Here is a 27027-nt window from a genome sequence, read left to right as displayed (position 1 = left end):
GGGAGAGAGGAAACAGCTTAGCACTTTTCCTTAATTCAGCAGTACCTATACATGTATTTTGGATTTTACATGCTTACGCAATCATTTTTTTGTATCTTGCGCCTGATCCAGTTTTGTTGTTCTTCAGGCAGTATCTTTCAATCCGCTCGCCTTTTTGTTGTGAATTGGCAGGAGCCAATTCACGGAGTTTGGAGGAAGCCGAACGGCACGCGATTAAGCTCACGCAGGCTGGCGTGAGGTCTGGAAAATGACAAGGAATTATAGTAGCCAAAAATAGTACATAGCTTCTGGAATACTTAACTTTAATCCATAATTGGAGAACATCGCTCTTGATACATAATTACAATCTCAATATAAACTGGTAATAGCGCCTTGCTAGGTCGTAGCAAATGACGTAGCTGAAGGCTATGCTAACTATCGTCTCGGCAAATGAGAGCGTAATTTGTCAGTGAACCTTTCCTAGCAAAGTCGTCTGTACAACTGGAGCGAGTGCCAGGAAGTCTCTCTAGACCTGCCGTGTGGTGGCGCTCGGTCTGCAATCACCGACAGTGGCGACACGCGGGTCCGACGTATACTAACGGACCGCGGCCGATTTAAAGGCTACCACCTAGCAAGTGTGGTGTCTGGCGGTGACACCACACTTTTCTAAGGACTTTTTTTTTAGGAAAATGACTGTCTCATATGAGTTGCTCATCTTGATACTCCTTCTAAAAAAAATTCGTACTGCTTGTAAATTATACCCTCCTTCCAATTTGCAAGTATTGTCCACATTAGTCTTTTATGAAGATTCGAGAGGAGCGAAGATTACGATAAGCTTTCTTGTTTACTTAGCTTGTCATGTAGTGTTGTCTCCAGTTCTTGTCCGCAGCTCGTGGCCGTGCGGTAGCGTTCTCGCTTCCCACGTCCGGGTTCCCGGGTTCGATTCCCGGCGGGGTCAGGGATTTTCTCTGCCTCGTGATGACTGGGTGTTGTGTGCTGTCCTTAGGTTAGTTAGGTTTAAGTAGTTCTAAGTTCTAGGGGACTGATGACCATAGCTGTTAAGCCCCATAGTGCTCAGAGCCATTTGAACCATTTCTCCAGTTCTTGTTGTCTAGGGGTCAGATTCTTAAAGCTGGAATGTCGCATTTTAGGTCCTCGCGGTTGGATTGACCTAAATAAATTTGAAGATTGTTGTTGCAGATTGTGTTTACTTTAATATATTTTCTCACACTCTTGTATATCATACAGTCTTTTGATTTTTAGATTAACAAACCCGAAATTATAGTGTTGGCACAAAAAAACAAAAATACGTCCGATCACATCGGAGGTGTGCTTACGACTCTCACACTCTGCAAAAATATCCATATTCCAAAGGGTTTAGAATTTTTCTTAACAAATGAATTTCTACTAGTTTCAGTTACATTGTTATTGTCGACTATTGTTTCATAAATGAATCCACAAATAAACGTAGTAACCAGTATAGTATTGCGTAATTAATATTATAAATTTAAAGTGTGCCATTAGTTCCTAATTTCAAATGTTTCTAAAAAAATAGTTTCAACTGTACATTCAGAACTGGTACGTACCGATTATAACATCGAGACTAAAGTATTTTAAAGAGTAACTCATTTTCGTAAATTTGAGCTTGAAATATAACATACTGTGTATAAAATTATATCAAAGTTTTCAGAAAAGCAACTGCGATAATACTGACTTGTCCAAAATTCAAAAAGATGATACTAGTATAGACTATTGCTGTTGAGGAAAAGTAGTGCTACAGGGGGATGTCCCGTTACACGCTAAAATAGTTTTTCTTCTTTCTTTCCGTTTTCAAGTCGATACTGATCCTCTCCGAAATGACAGTTAATATTGGCATTTAATCTTCGTTTAGCAATATTTAGTAGAATTTTTAATCAGGTTAGCACGTTTATTCTATTCGTTGTAAAACAGTTGCGAATATCTGCCACTGTAAAACAAGTAACTTTTTTACTCTCAAATCATTTTACGCTGCCAGTCCCAACCTTTAATTTTCAATTTAACTTGTGCACGTCGTGTATGGGAAAATAATTGCCTATGTGTATTCCGTTCTTTATTTCTCATTACTTAAAGGGAACCTGATTACACATTAAAGTTGACAAATGCAGTAATAAAGATACTTAAAAACTTAATTCACAGTGGAATTACAGGTATATGCCAAGTGCAAATTAAATAAAACAATCAAAAATTACGACTAGCAGCAGCAAATGTTTTGGTAGTTGAAACGAAACCACGGCATACTAATGCTGATGTTACATAATTTGAACGGTCACAAGCTACTCTGGTTTTTGGTATGGTACGTGTTTCATTTTTTGTGAAATAACCTGGCGACTCATCGTCCTCAAATTATGGTGGCGAAAATATCTGTAATTGCTAGGACTAGAACCTGTGCCTCTCATGTCAGGCGTTACCATTCTAACCTGCCTTAGCGACCACGGATGTTAAAGCGGTTCGTTAAGAGACCGGCGCTGCAGGACAGCTTACGAGGAACGCCATAAACGCAGGTGGCGAGCGGGAACTGATTCAGAGCAACTCCGTCACACACCGACGCGGTCTGAAGGACGCACCGGTGCGAGGCGCTGTACTCGTATTGTGCCTGGAGGTGTGACGTACCACCAGCTGGCTGTCCGCTGCCTGAGAACCTGCTTTTCGTGGAACGCGATGGCCGTACACACATCGAATTACTGCCGCTTGCGGTCGCGAGGCAATCTTGATGAACTCATTTTCTTTTTCTACTATCGACTACTTTGTTTTCATTGAGGTCACTCAATTACAACCCAGCTGTAATGAACAAGGACGCGGGAGTAACTGTCGTGTTGACTTGCTGAAGGAACTATTGTAACTTTCACCTGAAGTACGAGCAATGTCCTCGAGTAAGTAGTTATTGTATCAAAGACAATGTAACAATGCTTCCAGCACCTCCCTTTCTTATGGCGCGGCGATGTAATACGTATGACTGCAGCTGCTAGTAGGTTGGTACATAACGAAGTGAACCTTACTTCTGCTCTAGGATACAGTAGCAGACCGAGATGAATTCCAGAATGAGATTTTCACTCTGCAGCGGAGTGTGCGCTGATGTGAAACTTCCTGGCAGATTAAAACTGTGTGCCGGACCGAGACTCGAACTCGGGAATGGTAGTTCTGCACTGGTTCGCAGGAGAGCTTCTGTAAAGTGTGGAAGGTAGGAGACGAGGTACTGGCAGAAGTAAAGCTGTGAGGACGGGGCGTGAGTCGTGCTTGGGTAGCTCAGATGGTAGAGCACTTGCCCGCGAAAGGCATAGGTCCCGAGTTCAAGTCTCGGTCCGGCACACAGTTTTAATCTGCCAGGAAGTTTCAGACCGAGATGAAGTTTCTGGCGCTGCTGGACTCAGAACTCAAGTGTTGTCGCTCTGGAATGGGACGAGAACGTTCATATTAACTACAAGTGGCTTGACAAATAATGAGAAATTTGCCATTTACAACTCTGCTTTTCACATTAACGTTGATTCATGCCGACCAGTTATCAAGACTGAAGTTGTCCACTTTCAGGCGAAGGTAATTTGTCGTCCCTACGATGTCTATGCTTCAATACTATAGTCAAAATAAGTTATTTTATACATTTACCAAGTAAGATTGTGCGCCATTCTCTGTAAACAACTTCTAATTAGGATGATTTTCTTTGTGTACAACTTTTCATACCGGCAAAAATAACGTGCGCTGTACAACGTAAGGTCCCTATCAACGGTGTGGAAATAACCGAACAATCAGTTTAATAAGTCACGGTTGCAAAATACTAACACGAATTCCTTACAGACGAATGGAAATACTGGTAGAAGCCGACCTAGGGGAAGATCAGTTTGGATTCCGAAGAAACGTAGGAACACGCGAGGCAATACTGACTCTACGACTTATCTTAAAAGATAGGTAAAGGAAGGGCAAACCTACGTTTATAACATTTGTAGACTTATAGAAAGCTTTTGACAATGTTCACTGACACACTCTCTTTCAAATTCTGAACGTGGCAGGGGTAAAATACAGAGAACGAAAAGCTATTTGTAATTTGTACAGAAACCAGATGGCAGATATAAGACTCGAGGGGCATGAAAGGGAAGCAGTGGTTGGGAAGGGAGTGAGACAGGGTTGCAGCCTATCCCCGATGTTATTCAATCTGTATAATGAGCAAGTAGTAAAAGAAACCAAAGAAAAATTCTGAGTAGGTCTTAAAATCCATGGAGAAGTAATAAAAAATTTGAGGTTTGCCGATGACATTGTAATTCTGTCAGAGACAGCAAAGGACTTGGAAGAGCAGTTGAATGGAATGGATAGTGTCTTGAAAGGAGGATATAAGATGAACGTCAACAAAAGAAAAACGAGGATAATGGAATGTAGTCAAATTACGTCGGGTGATGCTGAGGGAATTAGATTAGGAAATGAGGCAATTAAAGTAGTAAAGGAGTTTTGCTATTTGGGGAGCAAAATAACTGATGATGGTCGAAGTAGAGAGGATATCAAATGTAGACTGGCAATGGCAAGGAAATCGTTTCTGAAGAAGAGAAATTTGTTATCATCGAATATAGATTTAAGTGTCAGGAAGTCATTTATGAAAGTATTTGTATGGAGTGTAGCCATGTATGGAAGTGAAGCGTGGAGGATAAATAGCTTAGACAAGAAGAGAATAGAAGCTTTCGAAATGGTGGTGGTTGGGATGTTTAAGGGGGACTAAAGCTTTCGAAATGTGGTGCTACAGAAGAATGCTGAAGATTAGATGGGTTGATCACATAACTAATGAGGAGGTATTGAACAGAATTGGGAAGAAGAGGAGCTTGTGGCACAACTTGACTAGAAGAAGGGATAGGCTGGTCGATGACAGTCTGAGGCATCAAGGGATCACCAATTTAGTACTGGAGGGAAGAGTTAGGGGTAAAAATCGTTGGGGAAGAGCAAGAGATAAATACACTAAGCAGATTCAAGAGGATGTAGGTTGCAGTTACTCGGAGATGAAGTGGTTTGGACAGGACAGAGTAGCATGGAGAGCTGCATCAAACCAGTCTTTGGACTAACGACCGTACCAACAACAACGTCAACTGTCGCATCATTTATAAACGGTGTAGGAAACTACGCCGAAAACTTTAATTTGCTGGTAACTAATACTGTCTGAGATACAAACTGACAACGAATATGAGCTCCCATATACAACAAATTGCGCAGTTCTGTCAGGAAGCGAGTGGAATGGTTCAGAAAACTATTAGAAAAATATTCAGTTTTGTATTTACCATTAATTTTAAGAAAAATCATAATAACAGAAAAACTCAGGAAAATGTATAGTATTTCATACGGAAGTTTTTATCTTGCCATTATAACAGTACTCAAAACTCTTGATATGAGCTGATCTTGCAGTGAGAAAACAAACGTGTACGCTGCTTGCGAAATCAATGGCGGAATACCAGCTGACCTTGCAGAGCGATGTATGAGGTGTACCTATCCTGTACATTCCACTCATCTACCACGAAACACGGATTCTTGATCCAGCATTGTATTATGATGTTTTATTCATAACACGCCATAAGTTGTCCACTTTGGCAGAGTTCTATAACTGTTGGTTAAAATTTTTGAACCGCCAATATTTGAGTTCTTTCCTTGATTCACGGTGGCCAGAAAGAGCATAAAGGGTTCTTAGACGTCTCCCGTTTTTAGCATTTTGATCTTAGATCGTGGAGACAGCAATAGATGTAGAAAGCGCCTTTTCAGTTTGAAGTTTGTACGTAAGTGGATGCCCTGGTCTCCAGACGCATTTGTATCATCAGAAATACACTGCCGGCCAGAGTGGCCGAGCGGGTAGGCGCTTCAGTCTGGAACCGCGCGATCACTACGGTCGCCGGTTCGAATCCTGCCCCAGGCATGGATGTGTGTGATGCCCTTAGGTTAGTTAGGTTTAAGTAGTTCTAGGGGACTAATGACCTCAGATGTTAAGTCCCATAGTGCTTAGAGCCAGAAATACACTGAAGTGCTAAAGAAACTGGTATAGGCATGCATATACAAATAGGGAGATAGTAAACAGGCAGAATACGGCGCTGCGCTCTGCGACGCGTATATAAGACAACAAGTGTCTGGCACAGTTGTACATCTGGGTGTGTCTTCGCTGGTTGAGAAACGCAGTTTCTCTGCCTCCCCTGTGTAGTCACGATGTCCTCTTGACCAGCCGAGCTTAGCAAGGAGGACGTCTCGAATAGCTCGTGACGTCATATTGATGACAAGACAAGTTTCTGCACCTCAGCCGGAGCTGCTGCATGTTCTCCGCGCTGGTTAGCGTTCAGTCTTACGCACTTGTACAAACGATTCACCTCGGGAATGTGGCTTTTGGAAACGACACTGAATGCATACTGAAAAGGGTACACAACGGCGGCACAGTATTCTAAAGAACGCAGCGGTTCCCACAAAAAATTTAGTGATCTACGAAATAATTACGGTCCCAGCGATACGGAAAAAACCGGAAAAAAGGAGAACATATTTTATTTTTGATTTCCGTCAATAATTTTACGGTTCAGATTGATGGGTGGTTCTGAAACGCACGTTATTTTGCTAGTTGTTTGGTGGGATTGAACTTAGTTTCTTATTACTTGTGCGAAGACAAAGAAGATTATTTGAAGAGCGTTGAATAAAAACGCAGTTCTTCAGGTCTGAGGTACGCCTGCATTGCCATTGGACTGAACGTAGGGTCTCAGTGACTGTCAGCAACTACTTAGCAGAGAACTGTTAAGGAGAAGAAAGTGTGCCTTCCACTCACGAATTGGCATAAAGGTATTAGCGTGCGTACGTCTGCAAATGCAACTGACACATTACAACAAGTTGTTAAAGACATCCTGAACGTCTTTAACGACTGACATACATCTGTGTGATTTTAAACGTGAGGCAAACGTACACGACAAATTGAACACGCATAATGAAACAATAACTGTTGGGTTTGGTTGTTGGAGACGCTAACCGAATACTTAACTCGGAAGGGCTTCTTAACCCTTGACACGGATCGAAGAAGCGCAGTGGCTAGCACACTGGACTCGCTTTCGGGGGGATGACGGTTCAGATCCCCGTCTGGCCACCCTCGGATATCCGTGGTTTCTCGAAATCGCTTCAGGCATATGCTGGGATAAATGTTTTGGAAACGAACAGCCCCTTTCTTTCCTCGCTCTTCATTAATCCTAATTTGTGCTCCGTCTCTGATCACCTCGTTGTCGACGACATGAAACACTTAATCTCCCTTCCTCAACCTTTAACAATTAGTCTAAAGACAAACCAGTTTTCCTTTTCTTTCTGGTTTCGCTCTGCCAACACTACAGTCAAATACTAAGTGTAGTCGTGATCTTTTGACAGGTTACCCCCAGGCTACAAATATCTGAAGAAGCTCTCGTTGTCAGAGGTACAATACCAATGAAAAGCCGGCCGAAGTGGTCGTGCGGTTCTAGGCGCTGCAGTCTGGAACCGCGAGACCGCTACTGTCGCAGGTTCGAATCCTGCCTCGGGCATGGATGTGTGTGATGTCCTTAGGTTAGTTAGGTTTAACTAGGGGACTAAGTTCTAGGGGACTAATGACCTCAGAGCCATTTGAATCATTTGAACCAATGAAAAAGCCAATAATACGCGGCCTGCGGCGAGTACCCTGTACATTAATTCAGGTTACTGTGTCAGTTGAAGACGATGACAGAGTTCGCTCTCTTCAAAAGCAATGGTGTACAGCGCGAGTCCTCACGAAAATGACGAAAAAAAAACGAAGTTGGCAGGTGGACCGGGAAAGACAAGTCCGTTGCAAGTTCTTAGTTTTGTTACGACTTCCAATGTGCTTTATCTCAGTATACTAGCTGAGCAAACGGAAAACCCGGCATTTCTGTCTCAAATTATGTCTTACAAAGATACCACACGGCTATTTTAGTAATTTTTATATTAAATATAAGTCAAGTTCAGAACTCAGATATCAACACGCAAAGCAATTCGTTATGCCGCTCAAAAAACCCAAAAATTCTCGAGAAAAGCGACTCTAAAATTTTTCAATAGTCTTAAGTTGCCGAAAACGTGGTCAATACTGAAAGCGGTGTTTGACTCTGTGGTAGAATGCTTGCTTGCAAATTAGGTGTACTGTATTCGATTCCCAGCTAACGCAAATTTTTAAACAAAGGTCTCTTTCTGTGGATTTTCTGTGAAGCTTAAAAAACGTAAATGGAAAAAAGAAATATCGGTAGCGCCTGAGACTGGTAAACCCTCCTTCGGTCATTATTTTTTTCGTTTTATTTCCCATTCAGTTCAAATATCTACATCGCTTAAAACAAAATTCATCAAATTTATGCTGATTATCACATATGTAGTCCGGCACCGTAGCTGGAAGGTCAGTGCGTCTGACTCCAATACAGACAGCTCAGGTTCGATTACCGGCCGGGTCGGAGATTTTCTCCGCTCTGGGACTGGTTGTTGTGTTGTCATCATCATTTCATCTTCATCGAAACGCAAGTCTCCCAATGTGTCGTCAACCAAAAAGACTTGCAGCTCGGCGGCCAAACTGTCTCAGATATGATGCCCCAGCTAATATTGCCACACGATCATTTCATCACACGTCTAATAACCACCGTTCATGAAAACTGCATATCTTCATATTTTTGATTGTATATCGCATACAAAAATCTAATTTTCCTTGGAAATATAAATTCTTAATTACCGATCTTCATATGGTGCAAATGGCTCTAAGCACTATGGGACTTAACATCTGAGGTCATCAGTCCCCTAGACTTAGAACTACTTAACTGCCCGAGGGAGGATTCGAACATGCTACCGTAGCAGCAGCGCGGTTCCGGATTCAAGCGCCTAGAACTGCTCGGCCACAACGGCCGGCAATTACCGATCTTCTATTAAACGTCGATAATAAAGATTTTGTGGATTAAAAAGTTACAAAATATATTTTTTCATTTTTTAAATTTCTAACGTTTCACAGAAATGCTCGTAGAAGATAAATTTTACAACAGCCAGGAATCGAACCTGGGACCCACAGGCCAGTGACTCATTCTACCACAATCGCCGAAAGACTGACTCTGATTTAGGGAATTAAAGACGTTTGGAAAACTTCAAACTCGATTTTCCAGAGAACTTTTGAGAGTTGCATCGAACTTCCTTGTTAGATTGTGTCTCAGTTTCATGAAACACGAATGTAGTTTCCGTGGTAGAGGTCGTCAGTAATGGTATAATGAACGGAACACGAAAAATGCAATTGTGAGACATCTCATTAGTGCCCCCGAGGACGGCTTTAAGCTGCTGACGACGTTCAGAAGAAACTCTAGCATCCGTTCCCGTAGTACATGAGCGGTCAAATGACGTGTACTTGCCGTGTGACAGCCAGCAGGTACTTATTTGACAGCCAGCTGATCTATGGACACCTTCCGCAACCAGTGGCCTCAATGATAAGGAAACGTTTGATGATTAAAATTTAATTAAGTAAATTTTACATAAGCGTAGCGACTGGAACAGCATTTCAGATCAAATACTTTGAGAGTCGTCGATCGCTGAAATTGTTCTACATCTTTAAAATTTCTGCTAGCTTTATCGGAAATTATAGGCATTTTTTCTTGTTCATATCATTTCTCTGTGTTCCATATTTCTTAAATGTAATTTGGTGTTTTTCCTTCATTATTATTTCAATTTATAAAAAGTGTATTACCACTTGTTTCCAATGCTTACATGTACGTATTCCTGTCTGGGAAATTTTTTATATTCTGCACGACAGACGAGATGATACAAAAACCAAAATTTGGTTGCTGTAATTAGCCAATAAGTACGTATAGAGGAACGTCCATTACTGAGATGACCTACACGACAACTTCATGTGTACGAATTTCAGAAACTATACTTCAATACAGCTTCAGAAACATTACTTCCTCTATGTTTTAACTTTGATTTGTAAGAGAAAGATTCAGTGCCGGACAACACGTCTTTCCACAACAGTTTGTCTGAACTGTAGAGTAAAAAAACGAGTGAACTTCGAAATAAAGTGGTTGATTTCGTTCAAAGCTTTTATTGCACCGTCAGTTTACTGTCTATTGCCCCTGTGACTGTGCAACATACCCTCGCTGACGTAAATTCTGTTGTTTTCTTTCGGCCTCTTGGTGTCGTGTTTCACACGTTAACAGAAGACGCTTATGAGTGTTGCGTTTACTGACTTATAGAGACGAGAAAATGAAACCTTTGCCAGCATCAAAACTACTGCTAAGGCAAATCAACAAGCGTTAATAGAGTTCTGGAACACCATGAAGTATGCATTCTGTAAATGGTTATTAGTAACCCCGTGGAGGTGATGTTTCCTACTCTAGTGCATAAACATCGCAGTCATACAGGATATAGGGCAGGATATAGCCTCGTTAAACTAGGTTCTTATACTTTCACCTGTGTTTCACATCAATTTGCCCTAAAAATTCGAGATCCTTCCAAAATAGAGTGGAATTTTATTTCAGTTATTGATAAGATAAACCGGGTTCCCGGGTTCCATTCCCGGCGGGGTCAGGGATTTTCTCTGCCTCGTGATGACTGGGTGTTGTGTGATGTCCTTAGGTTAGTTAGGTTTAAGTAGTTCTAAGTTCTAGGGGACTGATGACCATAGATGTTGTCCCATAGTGCCCAGAGCCATTTGATAAGATAAAAATCATAATAATAAAAAAAATGGTTCAAATGGCTCTGAGCACTATGGGACTTAACATCTATGGTCATCAGTCCCCAAGAACTTAGAACTAGTTAAACCTAACTAACACATCACACATCACACAACACCCAGCCATCACGAGGCAGAGAAAATCCCTGACCCCGCCGGGAATCGAACCCGGGAACCCGGGCGTGGGAAGCGAGAACACTACCGCACGACCACGAGATGCGGGCTCATAATAAAAACAATGAGGCGATTGTAAAAGTCATTTCATCGAGTTACTTATTCACTAACGTGTGATCGGAGCTGAGTCGCCTCGATAGCTGAATGCTGCCGGCGCGGTAACTCAGCGTGTTCGGTCAGAAAGTTAGCTGCTCCCTGTAAAAAAAAAAAAAAAAAAAAAAAAAAAAACGAGTTAATGGCTCAGCGATGAACCTGAACAAGCGTCATGGGACGTCCGCCCGGAACAAATACAACAAACATAACGAAGAAAATGAGATTAAAAAAAATTACCAGCGCGGCGGAATGCCATGCAAAGGGACCGGGTTCAATTCCCGGCTGGGTTGGAGATTTTCTCCGCTCAGGGACTGGTTTTTGTGTCGTCTTCATCATCATTTCATCCCCATCGACACGCAAGTCCCCGAAGTGGCGTCAGCTGGAAAGACTTGCACCAGGCGACAGGTCTACCCTCCGGAAGGCCCTAGGCACACGACATTTCGTTTCATTTCATGGGAGTTAACTTTGTGATCTCGTGATTCTCTAAGAAGACTATTCCAGAGCTGCGAACAATAACTCGAGAACTTGCGTTTAGTTTTACAGGGACAGCTGTTGACACTACAGTCTCTTTATTTTCCTTCCGTTACAGTTTTTCCATGTCCCCTTTTCCACTGTTGTACGTTTCCTCTGGCGGTGAACTGCACACTGCCCAAAAACTTGAAGGTTTCTTGGGCGGAGAATGTCAGCATAAAGGGTGATAGAATTTCTGATTTTTCTTCCTGATTCAAATAGTTTCAAATCATTTCAGTTCGCTCTTCAATACCGCTTGAGCTCACGACACCTGTGAGAAACAACTCGCGCACGGAAGAACACCAGAAACATCTAATGGTATTTCATGGTGAAGAAAAACACAGAACGGCGCATCTTGCTAGTCGGTGTCAACAACAGGGCCTGTAATGTTAAGTCTACTTACAACAAGATACTGTTCCACGAACCCTACTCGACACAGACTCAAATGGACTAGAAATCAATAACCTGGTATGAAACTTCCTGGCAGATTAAAACTGTGTGCCCGACCGAGACTCGAACTCGGGACCATTCTGGAAACATCCCCTAGGCTGTGGCTAAGCCATGTCTCCGTAATATCCTTTCTTTCAGGAGTGCTAGTTCTGCAAGGTTCGCAGGAGAGCTTCTGTAAAGTTTGGAAGGTAGGAGACGAGGTAACGGCAGAAGTAGAGCTGTGAGTACCGAGCGTGACTCGTGTTTCGGTAGCTCAGTTGGTAGAGCACTTGCCCGCGAAAGGCAAAGGTCCCGAGTTCGAGTCTCGGTCGGGCACACAGTTTTAATCTGCCAGGAAGTTTCATATGAGCGCACACTCCGCTGCAGAGTTAAAATCTCATTCTGTAATAACCTGGTGTTCGGTACACGTATTTACATTAGCACACAGACCGCTGTCCTTGGCTAATAGCAGTGCGGCTTGGATAATCTTCCAGTAAAACTGTGATTGCGTATTCACGTTTATAACTTTAGTTGACAAATAATTCCACTCATACTTACTCATTTTTTCTGATCGAAGACGAATATGTATTTAAAAATAGCGTCCTCACGCAAAAAAAAGAAAAAGAAATCGTTGTTCTCTGACTCACAACAGCGTTGAACCATCGTGTTCGCCGCTAACGCTGTCATTGATTCGAATTAAGTCTTTGCCGCTTGGTTTTGGAGATATTCTGATGACACTCTGCAGACACATAGTCCTCCTTCGCCCCTTACGCGAAACTAAAAATACAGGTAGTGGCTAATGCTGCCGGTAATGTACTGTATAGTGGCACGTGCAATATACAGTGTGTCCCAAAACAACAGCGCCAAACTTTGAGAGCTTCCTTATACAGAAATAAGTAAGAAATTTCTAGTAAATACAGGCTCTAAAACGCTTTTTGTAGATATTCTGATGACACTCTGCAGACACACAGTCCTCCTTCGCCCCTTACGCGAAACTAAAAATAGAGGTAGTGGCTAATGCTGGCGGTAATGTACTGTATAGCTCACAGACCGCTGCAATATACAGTGTGTCCCACAATATGAAAATCAAACAGCTTGCAACAGAAGAGACGTGTTTCATAGTATCGTAGCTGAACAAGTGCCCATATCTCTTAAGGCATGCGCTTTAGAGCACTTGTTTACTAGACTTTTTTTGTTTTGGTGTAAGGAACCTGTCCCTAAAGTTCACCGGTGTCTTTTTTGGGACAGCCTGTGTGTGAAGTTGTAGAAACTGTTCTTCAACCTTCCACGGCGTTTGTTCTTGGTAAAAAAGCTATCTCTTTCGTCCGGGGCCGGGTGATAAATCTGAAACATACGACTTGTGATTGCTGGACTCTCTTACTATGATGTAGTCTCCAGATGCTGTGGTGTCCAGTCTTGTGACAGCTAATATTGGACTGGATTCCCATTACAACAAACATATAATGGTTGGTAAAATCTCACGTGACTTTATAAACAAACTGACGCAGTTACCCTTCCTCCTTGACTGTTCCGTCTACATTATAAGAGGCAGCTGAACGAGCCATCTCCTGTAAGATCAGCAGCTGCATGTTCATCAAGGCTATGGTCTTTAAGTAAATTCTGGGAGACTGTCTGTAGTATTTAGTTAAAACCCGATATCTGTTACGCTCGGAGCTGTAGAACAGCTCGATTTGCTTTTGCTCCCCTTTCAAGTTATCGATCTCAATGTCTCCTTCTCCCAGTTTCTGCTTCATGAAAATTTTGTAAATATATTTGTTTAAAACCGCTGCAGATCAACCGTTGTAGGCACGCAGGAATTGCTGTTAATAGCATGCTTTGGGAATGTGCTAGGTATGTAACGTTCCGGAAAGGGGAAGCCTCAGAATGCTTGGGAATAGCAACATAAAATTGCGATAACGGGTTCTGAGAACGCTCGAAGGCGGAAGCGCAAGCGGCTCTCTAGCAGTGCCCCGCAGGTGCGCTTCATAGCTGCGGCCTAGAGCCCAGCCCACCCGTTCGCCTAGCCACGGCCAAGTGGGCCGCCGGCCGCAGCTTCTGAAGAGGTTGCCGGGGTCGGGAGCGGGCGCTCCCCGCTGCACGGTCCCTCGCTCTTCCAGCACAGCTTTCTACTGCACTCAATAGTTCATTCGTCTGAAAGGCGGAAGAAGGCGTTCAGGCACTGCGAGAGAGCTTGTAAAACACGGACCCTAAGGCCGGAGTGAATTATGTCGATGTCATCGTACAAAAGCTGCACTTTTCACTGCTTATTTTACACCGCGTTCCTCTTTCTCTTCCCCACCCACCCTTTTTATTGGTTCAAATGGCTCTGAGCACTATGGGACTTAACATCTATGGTCATCAGTCCCCCTAGAACTTAGAACTACTTAAACCTAACTAACCTAAGGGCATCACACACATCCATGCCCGAGGCAGGATTCGAACCTGCGACCGCAGCAGTCGCGCGGCTCCGGACTGAGCGCCTAGAACCGCGAGACCACCGCGGCCGGCACCCTTTTTATTGCACCCCATTTTTAAATCTAATTGTAATCTGCCTTTGTAGGGCCGTTTTTTATGAACAGTTATAAATTGTACTTCTTTCCTTAAACCAAGTGCTTTTTTCCCGCTTTTTTGTCATATTTACTTCTAGATGCTGTTTACTGTATACAGAGTGGTGCATTGATCGTGACCTCGCCAAATATCTCACGAAATAAACGTCAAACGGAAAAACTGAAAAGAACGAAACTTGTGTAGCTTGAAGGGGGAAACCACATGGCGCTATGGTTGACCCGCTAGATGGCGCTGCCATAGGTCAAACGGATATCAACCACGTTTTTTTAAAAATAGGAACCCCCATTTTTTATTACATATTCGTGTAGTGGGTAAAGAAATATGAATGTTTTAGTTGGATCACTTTTTTCGCTTTTTGGCAGATGGCGCTGTAATAATCACAAACATATGGCTCACAATTTTATACGAACAGTTGGTAACAGGTAGGTTTTTTAAAATTAAAAATACAGAACGTAGGTATGTTTGAACATTTTATTTCGGTTGTTCCAATGTGATACATGTACCTTCGTGAAATTATCATTTCTGAGAACGCATGCTGTTACAGCGTGATAGCACATTAATGCAGTAAATGCTCAAGACGATGTCCGTCAACCGCAATGGATTTGGCAATACGTGTAACGACATTCCTCTCAACAGCGAGCAGTTCGCCTTCCCTATTGTTCGCACATCCATTGACAATGCGCTGACGCATGTTGTCAGACGTTGTCGGTGAATCACGGTAGCAAATATCCTTCAACTTTCCCCACAGAAAGAAATCCGGGGACGCCAGATCCGGTGAACGTGCGAGCCATGGTACGGTGCTTCGACGACCAATCCACCTGTCATGAAATATGCTGTTCAATACTGCTTCAACTGCACGCGAGCTATGAGCCGGACATCCATCATGTCGGAAGTACATCGCCATTCTGTCACGCAGTGAAACATCTTGTAGTAACATCGGTAGAACGTTACGTAGGAAATCAGCATATACTGCACCATTTAGATTGCCATCGATAAAATGGGGGCCAATTGTCCTTCCTCCCATAATGCCGCACCATACATTAACCCACCAAGGCCACTGATGTCCCACTTGTTGCAGCCATCGTGGATTTTCCGTTGCCCAATAGTGCATATTATGCCGGTTTACGTTACCGGTGTTGTTGAATGACGCTTCATCGCTAAATAGAACGAGTGCAAAAAATCTGTCATCGTCCCGTATTTTCTCTTGTGACCAGTGGCAGAACTGTACACTGCGAGCCGGCCGATGTGGCCGAGCGGTTCTAGGCGCTACAGTCTGGAACCATGCGACCGCTACGGTCGCAGGTTCTAATCCTACCTCGGGCATGGGTGTGTGTGATGTCCTTAGGTTAGTTAGGTTTAAGTAGTTCTAAGTTATAGGGGACTGATGACCATAGATGTTAAGTCCCATAGTGCTCAGAGCCATTTGAACCATCTAAATGTGGTATAGTTCAATTCTTTTATCTTGGCGGCTCGCGCATGCCCGCCCAGACGCGGGAGATTGCTGCGTTGCCAGTTGCAATAGAAGCAGCGCCATAGTATAGCATAGTTCGCAAGCTTACGTTTAGGGGGGAGCGCGCAGTTCATGAAGTAAAGCTACCACGGCCGCATTAACCCTTTCGCTGCTGCAGACACGTGCTCGCCGCATTCCGCGCTGTGCGCGATTTTGTCACTGCACTGCTCGCCTGTGCAGACACATCGTGTTCCGACTGCTTTGACACTCTTATCATTCGATTCCACAAAAACTATTTGGCCCAAAAATTAGATTTTTACATGTCTTCTTGACTGGTACCTTCCCCCCATAAATGACTTAATTTTGTTTCGATGTTCAACGCAGTTATTATGCAGCATTAAATATAGTAAACCATTGCACGCAATTTTGAAGAGTTTGCAGAGGTAAAAGTTGAGGGGGGAAGGTATCAGTCAAGAAGACGTGTAAAAATCAAATTTTTGGGCCAAATAGTTTTTGTGAAATCGAATGATAAGTGTGTCAAAGCAGTGGGAACACCATGTGTCTGCACAGGCGAGCAGTGCAGTGATGATAAAATCGCGCACAGCGCGGAATGCGGGGAGCACGTGTCTGCAGCAGCGAAAGGGTTAATGAAGGGACAAAGCACTAGAAATTTCAAAAAATTGCATTCAAACGAATATAATTCGTGAAGTAATGCACTTCCATATTGTTTTGAAATAATGAAAAGATTACACACTGCACAAGGCTTGAACTCATAACCTTTGGCATAGAAGCCCAACACCTTAACCATTGCGCTAACGCAGCTTGTCTACAGACCAAATGCCATGAGGACTGTAACATGTCACGCAAAATACTGACGAAAACTGTTGGTATGACTATGAATTACTCACGCTTCGTCGAAGTACAATAGGAAATAAACAATTAGCGCTGTTCTTTGTTGCGAAAAAGCGGTTCGTGAGATTGATACAAACACCTTTCCTTGCTATCGCCTGAATTAGGAGTCATATTGCTTGTTTGGTTTAATTAATTAATAGAATATGAAGCTATTGGTATAAAGAATGCTTTTTCCAAACTTTCTATAAAAGAAAGTCTGCTATCAAGACATTGGTTTTGTTCAATTACTTTATTTATGACTGAACGTCTCTAAAACTGAAGACACTCGTCCATGCTCTGCATTGCAGTCGAGCTCTGGCAACGTCGTTCTCTGTTCATTGGCTGACTGTGTTTTGTGACGCCAGATGAGCAGATCGAACATAAACTCGGCCGCCAACATAAATGACGCGCACTTTAGTATAAAATACTGTTTTTCGAGAACAGTTAAGTACTTATTGATTATATAAGCAACACTTCCGGAGCCATAAATACGCATGATACCCACGAGTTTTCAAAAACTGATACCACCCACTTCATGAGATAAAAGCCACAATTGATCAAGGAATTTTTAGTAATGTCCTGTCAGTCAGCAGGATAAAAGAGGAATAATAAGAAGAAGAGAAATCGAACCGAGCCGACATTGAGTCACATGGGTTCCTATTGGAAGTACGAAATCCAAGAACCATTCGTCGTAATCACTACTTTCGAAAGGCAGGCGAGCTACGGATGATCGTCACACTGTGTTGCAGCCTCAGTAAGACCCGAGTGTGTGCTGACTACGTCCAACACCAACTAGTAACAGGCTGTGGGACTGTGTTATATGGTACTGGTGGTCTGCTGCGACACTAATTTAAAGACACCTCTAACAAGGGAACCTCCCCATCGCACCCCCCTCAGATTTAGTTATAAGTTGGCACAGTGGATAGCCCTTGAAAAACTGAACACAGATCAATCGAGAAAACAGGAAGAAGTTGTGTGGAACTATGAAAAAAATTTGTAAAATATACAAACTTAGTAGTCTATGCGAAGATAGGCAACATCAAGGACAATGGGACTCAAGGAGCGCCGTGGTCCCGTGGTTAGTGTGAGCAGTTGCAGAACGAGAGGTCCTAGGTTCAAGTCTTCCCTTGAGTGAAAAGTTTAATTTTTTATTTTCAGTTTATGTGACAAACTTATGTTTTCATCACTTTTTTGGGAGTAATTATCACATCCACAGGAAGACATAAATCGGGCAAGGTAGAAGAATCTTTTTACCCATTCGCCAAGTGTACAAGTTAGGTGGGTCGACAACATATTCCTGTCATGTGACGCACATGCCGTCACCAGTGTCGTATAGAATATATCAGATGTGTTTTCCTGTGGAGGAATCGGTTGATCTATGACCTTGCGATCAAATGTTTTCGGTTCCCATTGGAGAGGCACGTCCTTTCGTCTACTAATCGCACGGTTTTGCGGTGCGGTCGCAAAACACAGACACTAAACTTATTACAGTGAACAGAGACGTCAATGAACGAACGGACAGATCATAACTTTGCGAAAATAAAGAAAGTAAAATTTTCAGGCGAGAGAAGACTTGAACCAAGGACCTCTCGTTCCGCAGCTACTCACGCTAACCACGTGACCACGGCGCTCCTGAACTCGCACTCTCCTTGATGTTGCCTACTTGCACATAGACTACTCAGTTTGCATATTTTACTATTTTTTTTCATAGTTCCACACAACTTCTTCCTGTTTTCTCAATTGATCTGTGTTCATTTTTTCAAGGCCTATCCACTGTGCCAACTTATAACTAAATCTGAGGGGGGTGCGATGGGGATGTTCCCTTGTAAGAACCGGTATTCGTGTGGATTGCGAAGTACTGTCAGGATTGTCTGTGTGCACAGGAGCGTCTCGAAAGTGGCCTGCTCTCCTGCTGGGGACTCTCTTGTTTGTTGCACTTTGTGCTACGTTTTTCAGGCGATTATGTAGGCGGCTGCAAATGCTCTTGTTCGCTGATCAGGATGGCTGTGCGTTACTCGTCCATTGCCAGAAAGCTTTTAAGCTGGACGATGAGCATCTCAGTTCAGTTTGGAAGCTACTCCCGTCTTCCAGAAGTACTAGACCCGCAAGTTACGAGGGAGAGCTTCTGCAAGCTACGCAGGACAACTTCTGCGACATTTCGAAAGTAACAGAGTGGCGGAAGTAGAACTCTGAGGATAGCTACCTACGTCCGCAGTTCGTGGTCGTGCGGTAGCGTTCTCGCTTCCCGCGCTCGAGTTCCCGGGTTCGATTCCCGGCGGGGTCAGGGATTTTCTCTGCCTCGTGATGACTGGGTGTTGTGTGATCTCCTTAGGTTAGTTAGGTTTAAGTAGTTCTAAGTTGTAGGGGACTGATGACCGTAGATGTTAAGTCCCATAGTGCTCAGAGCCATTTGAACCATTTTTTGGTAGCTATCTAGCCGTACTTAGATACCTATCTCAGCGGGCAAGAGAAATCCCACGAAAAAGGCAAGGTTCTGGGCTCGTATTCCGGACCGGCAAACAGCTCTGATCTGAAACTTCCTGTCAGATTAAAACTATGTACCGGACCGAGACTAGAACTCGGGACCTTTGCCTTTCGCGGGCAACTGCTCTACCAGCTGAGTTACCCAAGCACGACTCACGCCCCGTCCTCACAGCTTTAATTGGCTTACCCACTGCCTGGGGGATGTTTCTAGAGCACTTGCCCGCGAAGGGCAAAGGTCCCGAGTTCGAGTTTCGGTCCGGCACACAGGTTTAATTTGCCAGGAAGTTTCATACCAGCGCACACTCCGCTGTAGAGTGAAAATTTCATTCTAGCTCTGATCTGTCACGATGTCTGATCGATCAGCATTTTGGCAACGCAATCCGCTCGTCGGGAATGCTTTGCAACTGTGGGCTATACGCTTTTCATCCAAATAGCACTGTCACCTTATTTCTAGAGTTGACATCTGCGAAGGAGATCGCCAATGTTGTTCGAGGGTTGCACTGAAACTTTGTGCTTGATAAGTCATAAAGCACCGCCGACTTTGCTGGTCCAGGTAGGGTTTGGTGAGCACGAAGACAACCATTCGAAACCCTCGTCGTGTGCAGGCGGGCAATATCTTGTTGAAATGTATGTCCAGAATGGGCTGCCATGAAGGGAAACTAAACGGGGCGTAGAATATCGACTACGAAACACTGTGCTGTGAGACTGGCGCGGATGACGACCAGTTGGGCCCTGCTGAGAAATAAAGTGACACTCGAGACCACCCTTCTGGCTCATATGGCGTGCGACAGTCAGGATGGTGCTCCACTGCTGTTTGGGGCCTCTCCAGCCACGTCTCCGCTGGTTGTAGGGGCTCATTGGAAGTGGGACCATCACTGAACACGATTCTGTTCCAGTGAGTGAGATTCCAGGCCGAATGTACCCGACACCGCTGCAGACGGGCATACTGGAGTACGGAAGTCAATGGTGAGCTCAACCCCTCTTCTGTGAGCCACCTATTACAAGTCCTTGTAGCCAGTGAAGCTCCAGTTGCGCGTCGGATCGATGAGAATGACGAATCCAGGGCTCTGAGTGCTCTCTGACGATTTCTCGGTCCTTCCGTTCTGTCGCCTCTCTAGGTAGACCGCTTCCTTCTTGAAGCTGTGTTCGGCCGTGGTTCACCCATTCCTGTCGACGCCATCGAATAGTGGCGTCGTTCCTGTTCAAATGTTGAGCGATTCGTCGATGACTCCAACTGCTTTCTTTGAGCCCAACTACACATCCTCTCTCAAATGCTGACATCTGTGTATATTGTTCACGCGCCGGTCTGACAGACATAGTTACTGTCGAACTGAGTACACGGAATGAAATTCGCAGTGACTTTACGCCCTGGTATCGACATATCCCCGTTTAGTATCCTTGCCAGCTGCGCGGTGAAATTCGTGCTGCAGCGTCACACATTCATCCACCGGCCATCAACGTTTGCAGTTTCGCATTTGCCGTCGATACTTACATGTACACTCCTGGAAATGGAAAAAAGAACACATTGACACCGGTGTGTCAGACCCACCATACTTGCTCCGGACACTGCGAGAGGGCTGTACTAGCAATGATCACACGCACGGCACAGCGGACACACCAGGAACCGCGGTGTTGGCCGTCGAATGGCGCTAGCTGCGCAGCATTTGTGCACCGCCGCCGTCAGTGTCAGCCAGTTTGCCGTGGCATACGGAGCTCCATCGCAGTCTTTAACACTGGTAGCATGCCGCGACAGCGTGGACGTGAACCGTATGTGCAGTTGACGGACTTTGAGCGAGGGCGTATAGTGGGCATGTGGGAGGCCGGGTGGACGTACCGCGGAATTGCTCAACACGTGGGGCGTGAGGTCTCCACAGTACATCGATGTTGTCGCCAGTGGTCGGCGGAAGGTGCACGTGCCCGTCGGCCTGGGACCGGACCGCAGCGACGCACGGATACACGCCAAGACCGTAGGATCCTACGCAGTGCCGTAGGGGACCGCACCGCCACTTCCCAGCAAATTAGGGACACTGTTGCTCCTGGGGTATCGGCGAGGACCATTCGCAACCGTCTCCATGAAGCTGGGCTACGGTCCCGCACACCGTTAGGCCGTCTTCCGCTCACGCCCCAACATCGTGCAGCCCGCCTCCAGTGGTGTCGCGACAGGCGTGAATGGAGGGACGAATGGAGACGTGTGGTCTTCAGCGATGAGAGTCGCTTCTGCCTTGGTGCCAATGATGGTCGTATGCGTGTTTGGCGCCGTGCAGGTGAGAGCCACAATCAGGACTGCATACGACCGAGGCACACAGGGCCAACACCCGACATCATGGTGTGGGGAGCGATCTCCTACACTGGCCGTTCACCACTGGTGATCGTCGAGGGGACACTGAATAGTGCACGGTACATCCAAACCGTCATCGAACCCATCGTTCTACCATTCCTAGACCGGCAAGGGAACTTGCTGTTCCAACAGGACAATGCACGTCCGCATGTATCCCGTGCCACCCAACGTGCTCTAGAAGGTGTAAGTCAACTACCCTGGCCAGCAAGATCTCCGGATCTGTCCCCTAATGAGCATGTTTGGGACTGGATGAAGCGTCGTCTCACGCGGTCTGCACGTCCAGCACGAACGATGGTCCAACTGAGGCGCCAGGTGGAAATGGCATGGCAAGCCGTTCCACAGGACTACATCCAGCATCTCTACGATCGTCTCCATGGGAGAATAGCAGCCTGCATTGCTGCGAAAGGTGGATATACACTGTACTAGTGCCGACATTGTGCATGCTCTGTTGCCTGTGTCTATGTGCCTGTTGTTATGTCAGTGTGATCATGTGCTGTATCTGACACCAGGAATGTGTCAATAAAGTTTCCCCTTCCTGGGACAATGAATTCACGGTGTTCTGATTTCAATTTCCAGGAGTGTATATCAATTTGTGACAAATCTGCATAACTCGTTTGTGATGCGTCTTTTTTGTTTGTTTTGGAGTATATTTATTTCTTAATGAAATTAGTTGTAAATAATACATTCCTTTTTGCAACAAGCAGCTAATTTCACAAAATCAGTATTATGAACAGGAACAATGTATACAGATTGAGATTTTCACTCTGCAGCGCAGTGTGCGCTGACATGAAACTTCCTGGCAGATTAAAACCGTGTGCCAGACCGAGACTCGAACTCGGGACCTTTAAATTTCGCGGTAGAGCACTTGCCCGCGAAAGGCAAAGGTCCCGAGTCTCAGTCCGGCACACAGTTTTAATCTGCCAGGAAGTTTCAGGAACAAAGTATATATAGACATAAAGGCAGTAAGAGGTCAACTGTTTAGGTATACGCGTTTTCGAAACTTAGCCAGCAACCATAAATAATTTACCTAGAAATAAAATTCAGTTTAAGAAGAACCGGAAAGACTTACTTGCGGCCAACTCCTTCTAGTCCATCGACGAACTTCCAAACAGAACCAGTTGGTGCATTGTATATATTATTACTATATTTTTTATTAATATCGAAGCAAAAGCAAAGCAATAAATAAAGTATAGCTCTGCTTTCTGGTCCAGACGGACTAATCGGAACCGACCGACCGACCGCCGCCTTTTCATGCACTAATGACGTCATTTGGATGCGGTGTAGAGGGCCACGGGGACAGCATACCGCTCTCTCGGCCGTTGTCCAAAGTCAAGAAGATCTTGGAGCCGCTATTAGTCGCTCAAGTAGTTCCTCAATTGGCATAATGAGGGTGAGCGAAAGGCGTTGTCGTCCTCCCAACCAGGAAAAACCCCTGCTCGAATCGGGAATCGAACCAGGGTAATCCGGAAAGCTGTCAGATAAGCTGACCACTGGGCTATGGAAGTGCACGTCAATATCACATAATGTAATAATAAAATAATAAAAAAATAAAATAAAATCTAACACATACCATTTTGACAAGGATCTCCTCGTTACGGATAATGTAACGAACAGTTCATCTAATCCAGTCTGCTCATTTTCTATTTGTGTTCAAAAACTAATAGATGTTAGCCAACTTCATGTTTGTCTTAACTCCGTGCTAAGTTCCACAGTTAGGTATAGGTGGCTGGAGATGATCTCTCCTGTTTATTTAATTTGCTTGTCCATTTCAAATCCTTTTGTAACCGCGTTTATACTTTTTAAAAAATGACTCTTGCGTGGTTGTATTTGTCCGTATAACGAAATATATGACTTGGTAAGCCGCTAAATAATGCTAAATAATTGGTTTGGATGTGTTTAAGAATACTGAGTCCCAATAAACGTTTTAATAAATAAGGATAAACAGTATCAGGTGTTTCTACCTGCGTAAAAAGTTCCCCATAGATACATCAGAAGAAAATTATTACGCAGAAGAGAATTGAGACAGCGTTCTTATAAATCTGTTAAATGTTACAAATCTTCTTGAAACTCTATTACTGTAGCAGAGCCTGACGATTCACGCAATGCGTCCCAAGCAGATTCTATTGCCCGGTTACGACAACGACGACGCTCCGTCGTCCCACGGCACGCGGCTTCCGACCACTCCTCCACTTATTGAAAACTGTCGACTTGCATCGTCTGCAATCGTCCACTTCACTCAACACTACCCCCTTCCTTGCATATTCATTTCCGTATAACAACTTCACAGCAGGTTGGACACTGTGCCCTTTCAGCTGTATAGAGGGAGCAAGGGAGGGGAACTCGTGTAGAGCTCCACCCACAAAGGGACAGCCAATCAGCGACGAGCGCGCAGAAGTGTGTGTATTTATAGTAGCTTGCCCCAGCTGGCTCCTGTTAGATTAAAAAGTGCAATTGATAATTACATTAGGTTAAGAATAATGGCTACATCTGAACAGTCAAAGCTAGACAAACCTTAAATTTCTATCCACGTCTGATTATACTAGAATTTTCTGTGATATTTACTCTATAAAGTCCAGCTTTTAAATCAACTACGCTAAGAGTACAATAACGCATTAACTCGGCATAACAGAGCAGCAGCTTGGCCGGACACTATCCCTCTGCTAGACGCACCCAAACACGTCCGATTATCGGACAAACTCTCGCCTCCTCGTTGTTGACTGTCTTTCGCCGTAGTAGTTCCACGAAGCAATATTTGTAATCAGCTTTGACCTTACTGTCAGGTCGTTTTTCTCCACCCTGTGTAATGCATGGTGGAGCATCAACAATTTTTACATTGCAGTCTATTACGTCAATTATGGCCACATCTTGGGAGTTCTGGTGGGTCGAGTATTTAACTTTATAGTTTTATAAATATGGTAAATTATTGGCGTCCACAGTCCTCTAATCAGTTCACACCCCGCAACCAAATGTTTACAGTTTCATACTGTTTGAATAGAAGGCGCCATTTCACCATCCTTACTTAAACAATGAACCTGTTCACCAGAACCAGTATAATCTCTACATCTGGGCTCGGCTTTCTTTCTATTATTTAATGATAAATTTAGCTGGATGGACGATGATTATTACAGTACACTTTTCTCTGTATTTATTTTGGACTTTTTTTTAAAAAAAATGACGATAAGTAACGGCAACTATGCTGTTTTCTGAAAATTTAGAAGAGACCATTTAATCTGTTGAAACTGGTGCCATCCAGCATTTCTGTTTGTAACTTGCAGTTTTCCGTGAAGCTATGAAGCTTTAGTACTGGAATAGCTCATGTGAACAGCTTAGTAAATGTTCGATTTGTGACACTGGGAACTAGTATCGAGACGAACGACTTCTTACAATCTTAGCGCAAAGAAACTGCTCACATGCTATAAACGTCAGGTTTGGTCCAGGGAACGCAGGAATTATCTAGATTAGTCACCGCTCGAAAGAAACGCAGGTCCCGTTAACGGAAATCTCGTGACTCAGTCTGATCGTTCTAACATGCTGGAGATTTAGCGATGCACGCAAGTCACCTAGTTCCAGCATCATCCCTTACACATGACCACGTGTGTTACATGCCTAGCCTCCGCTTCTTTCTCAGTGATGCCTCTGTAAACAAGAACACTTAACTTCCTTTGCTTTTGAACTTTTCAGAAAGAGTGAAACGGGAGCAACAGACCTAGCGGTAGTAGTTGCAATTGAAAGAAGAATCCGTCGCTGTGGGTGTAATAGAACGAAATCTCTTGCGCTATGTAGTTGTGAAAGTAGTTATTCTGCATTCCCAACTATTCATTCGCAGTGCTGCCAATATTTGTATGTTATATTCGTTATTACCATGTCATATCTTGTATAAGAATTCATCTTCTAGTTTTAACAGCCATAATCCTTAGATGGTACTCAAAGTCATTGACTTCCATAATTAATAAATTAACTAATAGAACGAGTGTAACTTGAGATTTTTCTATGTAAGCATTTACCTATCGGTGACTGCCTTTCCTGCAGTTATATCTTCTATTCTCTTCATAAGAACGGGGTTTCCAGCAGCGTCAAGTTCATCTACATCTACATCTACGTGATTACTCTGCTATTCACAATAAAGTGCCTGACAGAGGGTTCAATGAACCACCTTCATGCTGTCTCTCTACCGTTCCACTCTCGAACGGCACGCGGGAAAAACGAGCACTTAAATATTTCCGTGCGAGCCCTGATTTCTCTTATTTTATCGTGATGATCATTTCTCCCTATGTAGGTGTGCGCGAACAGAATATTGCAATCGGAGGAGAAAACTGGTGATTGAAATTTCATGAGAAGATCCCGTAGCAACGAAAAACGCCTTTGTTTTAATGATTGCCACTCCACGTATCATGTCTGCGGCACTATCTCCCCTATTTCGCGATAATACAAAACGAACTGCCCTACTTTGTACTTTGTCGACGACATCCGTCAGTCCCACCTGATGCGGATCCCACACCGCACAGCAGTACTCCAGAATAGGGCGGACAAGCGTAGTGTAAGCAGTGTCTTTGGTAGACCTGTTGCACCTTCTGAGTGTTCTGCCGATGAATCGCAGTCTTTGGTTTTCTCCACCCACAATATTATCTATGTGATCGTTCCAATTTAGGTTATTTGTAATTGTAATCCCTAAGTATTTAGTTGAATTTACAGCCCTCAGATTTGTGTGACTTGTGGCGTAATCGAAATTTAGCTGATTTCTTTTAGTACTCATGTGAATAACTTCACACTTTCCTTATTCAGGGTCAATTGCCACTTTTCGCACCATACAGATATCTTATCTAAATCATTTTGGAAGTCTTTTTCATCATCTGATGACTTTACAAGACGGTAAATGACAGCATCATCTGCAGACAATATAAGACGGCTACTCAGATTGTCTCGTATATCGTTAATATAGATCAGGAACAATAGAGGGCCTGTAACACTTACTTGGGGAACGCCGGATATTACTTCTGTTTCACTCGATGACTTTCCGTCTATTACTACGAACTGTGACGTTGCTGACAGGAAATCACGAATCCAGTCGCACAATTGAGGCGATATTCTGTAGGCTCGCAGTTTGATTAGAAGACGAGTGCGAGGAACGGTGTCGAAATCCTTCTGGAAATCTAAAAATATGGAATCAATTTGACATCCCCAGACGATAGGACTCATTACTTCATGAGTATAAAGAGCTAGTGCCTCGAGCTTTCGACCAAATACTGCTTGGCCATTGTCGAATGTCCTTGACAGTGATCAAGGAGTACTTGAACGAATGCTCGAGGCATTTTAACGGCTTATCGATGCTAGAGACCCGATAACATTTTATTCATTACTAACTTCTAGCATACTGGCGTGATTGTATGGCAGCAACTTATGTTAATCTGTACAGTGAAA

General features: G+C 44.0%; 1 protein-coding gene across 1 annotated transcript in view; it reads left to right on the top strand.

Annotated features, from left to right (window-relative positions):
- LOC124612576 (putative fatty acyl-CoA reductase CG5065) overlaps window positions 1–27027 on the top strand; it is a 429978-nt gene that overhangs the window by 194643 nt on the left and 208308 nt on the right. The gene's annotated exons all lie outside the window — the stretch shown is intronic.

This window comes from Schistocerca americana, chromosome 4 (assembly GCF_021461395.2).
Source record: "Schistocerca americana isolate TAMUIC-IGC-003095 chromosome 4, iqSchAmer2.1, whole genome shotgun sequence".
NCBI lineage: Eukaryota > Metazoa > Arthropoda > Insecta > Orthoptera > Acrididae > Schistocerca > Schistocerca americana.
Note: the sequence above shows the minus strand (reverse complement) of the source record. Positions and strands in the feature narration are given on the sequence as shown.